Source organism: Arachis hypogaea, chromosome 11 (assembly GCF_003086295.3).
Source record: "Arachis hypogaea cultivar Tifrunner chromosome 11, arahy.Tifrunner.gnm2.J5K5, whole genome shotgun sequence".
In the NCBI taxonomy this organism is placed as follows: Eukaryota; Viridiplantae; Streptophyta; class Magnoliopsida; order Fabales; family Fabaceae; genus Arachis; species Arachis hypogaea.
In genome coordinates this window covers 119,852,234-119,862,087 of record NC_092046.1, presented here as the reverse complement: position 1 = coordinate 119,862,087, position 9,854 = coordinate 119,852,234, and positions in this window count along the sequence as shown.

The window sequence follows — 9,854 nt, the reverse complement described above, 5'->3', positions numbered from 1 at the left end:
CCTCAATCTGTTCTCCATTACTGCATAACAAGTATCATTTAATTTATGCTATTTACTCTTCATAAACCCAATCATTTTTATTATTAATTTCCTGACTAAGAATTACAAAATAACCATAGCTTGCTTCAAGCCGACAATCTCCGTGGGATCGACCCTTACTCACGTAAGGTATTACTTGGACGACCCAGTGCACTTGCTGGTTAGTTGTGCGGAATTGCAAAAGTGTGATTGTGATTTCGTGCACCAAGTTTTTGGCGCCGTTACCGGTGATTGTTTGAGTTTGGACAACTGACGGTTTATTTCGTTGCTTAGATTAGGAAAAATTTATCTTTTTAGTTTAGAGTCACTAAAATTGCGTCTTCTATTATTGTTTTTGGTTGAAATTTTTTTTTAAAATCCTTATTTTCTCTATTTAAGTTTTTCAAAAAATTTTATAAACTAATAATTGAGTTTTTCTGTTTGTGTTTAGTTTCATATTTTAAGTTTGGTGTCAATTGCATGATTTTATTTTTCTTTCAATTTTTTTTCGAATTATTAGTGCTCAGAATATAAAAAATTTTAAGTTTGGTGTCCTTTGTGTTTCTGTTTCTTAAAAATTTTTTCAAAAGTTGTTCTTAGTGTTCATTGTGATATTCAAAGCTTTCCTGTTTGTTTTCTTTGTTTTGATCTAAAAATTTAAGTTTGGTGTCATTTTTACTGTTTTTCTCTTTCTTCATTAAATTCAAAAATATCTTTTCTCTTTATTTTAATTAATTTTCGAATTTCCCTTTAAAAATTCAGATTTTTATTTTAAAACTTTTTATTCTATCTTATCTTATTTTTGAAATTTCAAAATTCAAAATCTTTTTCAAAAATCATATCAAAAGTTTTTCAAATCTTTTTAATTAAGTAATTATTTTAGTTTTCAAATTTATTTTTTCCTAGTTTTCGAAATTTATATTTTAATTTCTAATTATTTTATTTTATCTTATTATTTTTAATTATTCGGTTTGTTTCTACTTAAATAAAATAAAAACAAAAATATATTTTATTTGCAATTCATATCAATTCCCTTTTGTCCATCATGGACCTAAATAGAAATGAACAGTCCAGAAGGACTCTGGGGTCATATGCTAACCCCATTACTGCTGCATATGGGAGTAGCATCTGTATACCTCCCATCAAAGCAAGCAATTTTGAGCTAAATTCTCAACTCATTGTCATGGTGCAGCAAAATTGCCAGTATTCCGATGTTCCACAGGAAGAACCTACTGAGTTTCTGGCACAGTTCTTGCAAATTGCTGATACAGTGCGTGATAAAGAGGTAGATCAGGATGTATACAGGCTGTTACTGTTTCCATTTGCTGTAAAAGATCAAGTTAAGAGGTGGTTAAATAACCAACCCACGGCAAGCATAAGAACATGGAAACAGTTATCAGACAAATTCCTTAATCAATATTTCCCTCCAAAAAGAATGACACAGCTAAGGCTGGACATCCAAGGCTTTAAACAAGAGGATGATGAATCCCTTTATAACGCCTGGGAGAGGTACAGAGGGATGCTAAGGAAATGCCCCTCTGAAATATTTTCAAAGTGGGTGCAATTAGACATCTTCTACTATGTGCTTACAGAAAAAGCTCAGGTATCTCTAGACCACTCAGCTGGTGGATCTATACACATGAGAAAGACTATTGAAGAGGCTCAAGAACTTATTGGTATAGTTGCTAGAAATCAGCATCCGTACATAAGTAATGAGTCCTCAAGAAGAAGCTAAGGCAGTATCAACTGACTTTAGTCCTCAGGAACAAGTTGCTGAACTCAATCAGCAACTATCTTCTATAACAAGATAGTTAGCAGAATTTAAGGAGATGCTACAAGAAACCAAAATTGCTAACAAAGATATGGAATCACAATTGAATAAGATAAAACAGCAGTTATCAAAACAGATAACAGAGGAGTACCAAGCAGTTCAATTAAGAAGTGGAAAAATGTTAAATACCTCAACTCAAAATAGCAGAAAGCCAAGAAAGAAACAGCTGACAGAGGATGAGCGACCTGCTGCCCCAAATCCCTCTGAGGACAGTAAGAGTCCAGAGAGGAATAAGTCTAGCGTTCAAACGCCAGAAACGGGTGAAAAACTGGCATTAAACTCCCAATCCATGTCCAGTTCTGGCATTCAAACACCAGAAAAGGGCAGGAATATGGTGTTAAACGCCCAATCCACGTCCAGTTCTGGCGTTCAAACGCCAGTGAGGGATCAGACACCTGCAAGTGCTGATAATAACTCCCTCAAGAAGGCTTCAACCTGCCTCTGTAGGAAATAAACCTGCAGCAACTAAGGTTGAAGAATATAAAGCCAAAATGCCTTATCCTCAGAAACTCCGCCAAGCGGAACAGGATAAACAATTTGCTCGCTTTGCAGACTATCTCAGGACTCTTGAAATAAAGATTCCGTTTGCAGAGGCACTTGAGCAAATACCCTCTTATGCTAAGTTCATGAAAGAGATCATAAGTCATAAGAAGGATTGGAGAGAAACAGAAAAAGCTTTCCTCACTAAAGAATGCAGTGCAGTCATTCTGACAAGCTTACCAAAAAAGCTTAAAGATCCCGGAAGCTTTATGATACCATGCACATTAGAGGGTACTTGTACCAAGACAGCTCTATGTGACCTTGAGGCAAGTATCAATCTAATCCCTGCATCCACTATCAGAAAGCTTGGCTTGACTGAAGAGGTCAAACCAACCCGGATATGTCTTCAACTTGCTGATGGCTCCATTAAATACCCATCAGGCATAATTGAGGACATGATTGTCAAAGTTGGGCCATTTGCCTTTCCCACTGACTTTATAGTGCTGGAAATAGAGGAGCACAAGAGTGCAACTCTCATTCTAGGAAGACCTTTTCTAGCAACTGGACGAACCCTCATTGATATCCAAAAAGGGGAAGTGACTTTAAGAGTCAATGAGGATGAGTTCAGGCTGAATGCTGTTGAGGCAATGAAGCATCCAGACACATCAAAAGACTGCATGTGTGCTGATATTATTGACTTCCTGGTAGAGGAGATCAACATGGCTGAGAGTCTTGAATCAGAGCTAGAAGACATCTTTAAAGATGTTCAGCCTGATCTGGAGGAATCAGAGGAAATAAAAGAGCCTCTGAAAATTCCTCAGGAAGAGGAAAAACCTCCTAAACCCGAGTTCAAACCACTACCACCATCCCTGAAATATGCATTTCTGGGAGGTGACACTTTTTCGGTGATCATAAGCTCTGCTTTAAATCCACAGGAAGAGAAAGCACTACTTCAAGTGCTAAGGACACACAAGGCAGCTCTTGGGTGGTCCATAAGTGATCTTAAGGGCATCAATCCAGCAAGATGCATGCACAAGATCCTATTGGAGGACGATGCTAAGCCAGTGGTTCAACCACAAAGGCGGCTAAATCCAGCCATGAAGAAGGTGGTGCAGAAAGAGGTCACCAAGTTACTGGAGGCTGGGATTATTTATCCTATTTCTGATAGCCCCTGGGTGAGCCCTGTCCAAGTTGTCCCCAAGAAGGGAGGCATGACAGTGGTTCATAATGAAAAAAATGAACGGGTTCCTACAAGAACAGTTACAGGGTGGCGTATGTGTATTGATTACAGAAGGCTCAATACAGCCACCAGGAAGGATCACTTTCCTTTACCATTCATAGACCAAATGCTAGAAAGACTAGTAGGTCATGAATACTACTACTTTTTGGATGGCTATTCAGGTTACAACCAAATTGCAGTAGATCCTCAGGACCAAGAGAAAACAGCATTCACATGTCCTTCTGGACTGTTTGCTTACAGAAGGATGCCTTTTGGTCTGTGCAATGCACCTGCAACCTTTCAGAGGTGCATGCTCTCTATCTTCTCTGATATGGTAGAGAAATTTCTGGAAGTCTTCATGGATGACTTTTTAGTATTTAGAGACTCATTCAGCTTCTGCCTTGACCATTTAGCACTTGTTCTAAAAAGATGCCAAGAGACCAACCTAGTTTTAAACTGGGAAAAATGTCACTTTATGGTGACTGAAGGGATTATCCTTGGGTATAAAATTTCAAACAAGGGAATAGAGGTGGATCAAACTAAAGTGGAAGTAATTGAAAAATTACCACCACCTGCCAATGTTAAGGCAATCAGAAGCTTTCTGGGGCATGCAGGATTCTATAGGAGGTTTATAAAGGATTTTTCAAAAATTGCAAAACCTCTGAGCAATCTGCTAGCTGCTGACACGCTATTTGTGTTTGACACAGAGTGTTTGCAGGCGTTTGAAACTCTGAAAGCTAAGCTGGTCACAGCACCAGTTATTTCTGCACCAGGCTGGACATTACCATTCGAACTAATGTGTGATGCCAGTGACCATGCCATTGGTGCAATATTGGGACAGAGGCATAACAAGCTTCTACATGTCATTTATTATGCTAGCTGCGTTTTAAATGATGCCCAGAAAAATTATACAACCACAGAAAAAGAATTGGTTGCAGTGGTTTATGCCATTGACAAGTTTAGATCATACTTAGTAGGATCAAAAGTGATTGTGTACACTGACCATGCTGCTCTTAAATATCTACTCACAAAGCAGGATTCAAAACCCAGGCTCATAAGATGGGTGTTGCTTCTGCAAGAGTTTGATATAGAAATAAGAGACAGAAAAGGGATAGAGAACCAAGTGGCTGATCATCTGTCCCGGATAGAACCAGTAGAAGGGGCGTCCTTTCTCTCTATTGAGATCTCTGAAACCTTTCCAGATGAGCAATTGTTTATCATTCAGAAAACACCATGGTTTGCAGACACTGCAAACTATAAGGCTGCAAGGTTCATACCCAAGGAGTACAGCAGGCAACAAACAAAAAAAATTAATTACTGATGCAAAGTACTACTTGTGGGATGAACCATATCTCTTTAAGAGATGTGCAGACAGAATAATCCGTAGGTGTGTACCTAGAGAAGAAGCATAGAAGATCCTATGGCATTGTCATGATCACAATATGGAGGACATTTCGGAGGTGAGCGAACAGCCACAAAAGTACTCCAATGTGGCTTCTATTGGCCTACTCTCTATAAAGACTCCCGAGAGTTTGTGCGTAACTGTGACAGCTGCCAGAGAGCTGGTAATCTACCTCATGGTTACGTCATGCCTCAGCAATGGATCTTAGAGATTGAGTTGTTTGATGTATGGGGTATTGACTTCATGGGGCCTTTCCCACCATCATACTCAAACACTTATATTCTGGTGGCAGTCGACTATATATCCAAATGGGTAGAGGCCATTGCAACACCCACTAATGATACTAAGACAGTGCTGAAGTTCCTCCAGAAACATATCTTCAGTAGGTTTGGTGTCCCTAGAGCACTAATCAGTGATGGGGGCACTCATTTTTGCAATAAACAGCTTTATTCTGCTATGGTTCGATATGGAATTAGCCACAAAGTAGCAACTCCATATCATCCACAGACAAATGGGTAAGCTGAAGTTTCTAATAGAGAACTAAAAAGAATCCTAGAACGGACTGTAATTACCCGTAGAAGGTATTGGGCAAAAAGCTTGGATGATGCTCTGTGGGCATACAGAACAGCATTCAAGACTCCTATAGAAACCTCTCCATACCAGCTTGTGTATGGCAAGGCCTGTCATCTGCCCATGGAACTGGAGCATAAGGTCTACTGGGACTATCATCCAGAGTCTTTGAACCAGGATAAAAGGTTCTGCTGTTTAACTCTAGGCTCAGATTATTCCCCGAGAAACTAAAATCCCGGTGGAAAGGACCATATGTGATTACAAGTGTGTCACCATATGGCTATGTGGAGCTTCAAGACATTGATTCTAATAAGAAGTTCATTGTTAATGGACAGAGAGTCAAGCATTATCTTGAAGGCAATGTTGAGCAAGAATGCTCAAAGCTGAGACTAGATTAAAAGTTCAGTAAAGTCCAGCTAAAGACAATAAAGAAGCGCGTATTAGGAGGCAACCCAATTTTTACTTATCTAAGTTAATTTTCTGTTTTCTATTTTTATTTTATGTTTTCTTTAGGATGATGATCATGTGGAGTCACAAAAATCAAAGCAAAATCAAAAACAGCATTAAAAATAGCTCACCCTGGAGGAAGAGCTTACTGGCGTTTAACGCCAGAAAGAAGCATCAAGCTGGCGTTAAACGCCAGAAATAAGCTACAATCTGGCATTTAACGCCAGAAACAAGCACCAACTTGGTGTTAAACGCCAATAAAGGGAGAAAAGATGGCGTTAAACGCCAGAAATAAGCAGCAACCTGGCGTTTAACGCCAGGATTGCACACTATGGGCGTTTTGCACGCCTAAATGGAGCAGGGATGATAAGTCCTTGACCCCTCAGGATCTGTGGACCCCACAGGATCCCCACCTACCCCACCCTCTTCTCCATACTCTCTTCACCACTCATATTCATCCATCATAAACCCCTCATACACACTATCACCCTCCCTTGGCCGAACCCACCACACATCTCCATCTCCTCCTTTCTTTCTTCTTTTGCTCGAGGACGAGCAAATATTTTAAGTTTGGTGTGGAAAAGGCCCCGCTTTTTAATTTTCCATAACCATATGGCACCTTCCATGAGATTAGAGAAGATCAAAGAGCTATGAAGGAGGAGCAACAAAGGCAAGGAAGAGACATAGAGGAGCTCAAGAGCACCATTGGTTCTTCAAGAGGAAGAAGACGCCATCCTTACTAAGGTGGACCCGTTCCTTAATCTCCTTGTCTATTTATTTTTTCTGTTTTTTGTTCTCTATGCTTTATGTTTATTTATGTTTGTGTCTTTCTTACATGATCATTAGTGTCTAGTGTCTATGCCTTAAAGCTATGAATGTCCTATGAATCCATCACCTTTCTTAAATGAAAAATGTTTTTAATCACAAAAGAACAAGAAGTACATGATTTCAAATTCATCCTTGAAATTAGTTTAATTATTTTGATGTGGTGACAATACTTTTTGTTTCTCTGAATGAATGCTTGAACAGTGCATATGTCTTTTGAATTTGTTGTTTATGAATGTTAAAATTGTTGGCTCTTGAAAGAATTATGAAAAAGGAGAAATGTTATTTGATAATCTGAAAAATCATAAAATTGATTCTTGAAGCAAGAAAAATCAGTGAAAAGCAAAGGCTTGCGAAAAAAATTGGCGAAAAAAAGAAGAAAAAAAAAGAAAAAAATAAGAAAAAAGCAAGCAGAAAAAGCCAAGAGCTCTTTAAACCAAAAGGCAAGAGCAAAAAGCCAGTAACCCTTTAAACCAAAAGGCAAGGGTAAAAAGGATCCAAGGCTTTGAGCATCAGTGGATAGGAGGGCCCACAGGAATAAAATCCTGGCCTAAGCGGCTAAAACAAGTTGTCCCTAACCATGTACTTGTGGCGTGAAGGTGTCAAGTGAAAAGCTTGAGACTGAGCGGTTAAAGTCGTGATCCAAAGCAAAAAGAGTGTGCTTAAGAACCCTGGACACCTCTAATTGGGGACTCTAGCAAAGCTGAGTCACAATCTGAAAAGGTTCACCCAGTTATGTGTCTGTGGCATTTATGTATCCACTGGTAATACTGGAAAACAAAGTGCTTAGGGCCACGGCCAAGACTCATAAAGTAGCTGTGTTCAAGAATCAACATACTGAACTAGGAGAATCAGTAACACTATCTAAATTCTGAGTTCCTATAGATGCCAATCATTCTGAACTTCAAAGGATAAAGTGAGATGCCAAAACTGTTCAGAGGCAAAAAAACTACTAGTCCCGCTCATCTAATTAGAACTAAGTTTCATTGATATTTTGGAATTTATAGTATATTCTCTTCTTTTTATCCTATTTGATTTTTAGTTGCTTGGGGACAAGCAACAATTTAAGTTTGGTGTTGTGATGAGCGGATAATTTATACGCTTTTTGGCATTGTTTTTACATAGTTTTTAGTATATTTTAGTTAGTTTTTATTATATTTTTATTAGTTTTTAAATAAAAATCACATTTCTGGACTTTACTATGAGTTTGTGTGTTTTTCTGTGATTTCAAGTATTTTCTGGCTGAAATTGAGGGACCTGAGCAAAAATCTGATTCAGAGGCTGAAAAAGGACTGTAGATGTTGTTAGATTCTGACCTCCCTGCACTCGAAGTGGATTTTCTGGAGCTACAGAAACCCAATTGATGCACTCTTAATTGAGTTGGAAAGTAGCCATCTAGGGCTTTCTAGCAATATATAATAGTCCACACTTTGCCCAAGTTTTGACGACGCAAACTGGCGTTCAAACGCCAACTTCCTGCCCTATTCTGAAGTTAAACGCCAGAAATAGGTTACAAACCAGAGTTAAACGTCAAAAACAGGCTGCAACCTAGCGTTTAACTTCAAGAGAAGTCTCTACACGTGTAAAGCTCAATGCTCAGCCCAAGCACACACCAAGTGGGCCCGGAAGTGGATTTCTGCATCATTTACTCATTTCTGTAAATCCTAGTTACTAGTTTAGTATAAAAACTACTTTTAGAGATTTATTTTGTACCTCATGACATTTTTACACTTCACATTGTATTTCTGATGGCATGAGTCTCTAAACCACATGGTTGGGGGTGAGGAGCTCTGCTGTGTTTTGATGAATTAATGCAATTACTACTGTTTTCATTCAATCACGCTTGTTTCTATTCTAAGATATTCACTCGCTCTTCACCCTGATAAATGTGATGATCCGTGACACTCATCATCATTCTCACCTATGAACGCGTGCCTGACAACCACCTCCGTTCTATCTGCATTAGCTTGAGTGTGTATCTCTTAGCCTCCTGGTTCACGATCAGAGTCTTCGTGGTATAGGCTAGAATTATTGGCGGCCATTCCTGAGATCCAGAAAGTCTAAACCTTGTCTGTGGTATTTCGAGTAGGATCTGGGAAGGGATGACTGTGACGAGCTTCAAACTCGCGAGTGTTGGGCGTAGTGACAAACGCAAAAGAATCAATGGATTCTATTCCAACATGAGTGAGAACCGACAGATGATTAGCCGTGCGGTGACAGCGCATTTGGACCATTTTCACTGAGAGGACGGATGGTAGCCATTGACAACGGTGATCCACCAACATACAGCTTGCCATGGAAGGAGCCTTGCGTGCGTGAAGAAGAAGACAGTAGGAAAGCAGAGATTCAGAAGACAGAGCATCTCTAAATCCTCAATCTGTTCTCCATTACTGCATAACAAGTATCATTTAATTTATGATATTTACTCTTCATAAACCCAATCATTTTTATTATTAATTTCCTGACTAAGAATTACAAAATAACCATAGCTTGTTTCAAGCCGACAATCTCCGTGGGATCGATCCTTACTCACGTAAGGTATTACTTGGACGACCCAGTGCACTTGCTGGTTAGTTGTGCAGAATTGCAAAAGTGTGATTGTGATTTTGTGCACCACACCCCAATTCTAACACAATTATCTCCCAAGAACCACCACCTCCAATGTATGCGAGCTTTCAACTACAATATGATCCTAATTATGTTAGCCAAGCGAAACAAGAGTCACAGGATCGTCTCAAGGAAGCAATGGATTAACTTCAAGCAACCATCCGTCAAAAGTTCGACCAATGGGACTCATGCAATGAACAAAGCATTTTTACGGATGAGTGTGTTGTGCAACAAGTGGAAAAGATAGAGAGTGTTGAACCGCTACATCCGTATCATTATGAACCACCCTCTGATCATGAACATTTCCTCTCAAGTAATGAACCCTCATATCCACTCCAATCTCCAATAGATGACACCCTTGGTGTTCTTCTTCAAGAGAAAAGAGAGTTGCAAAGGGAGGTACTAGAATTCATGGCTTCCTTGACTGAGGTAGTAAGTCAATTAGCTTCCCAACG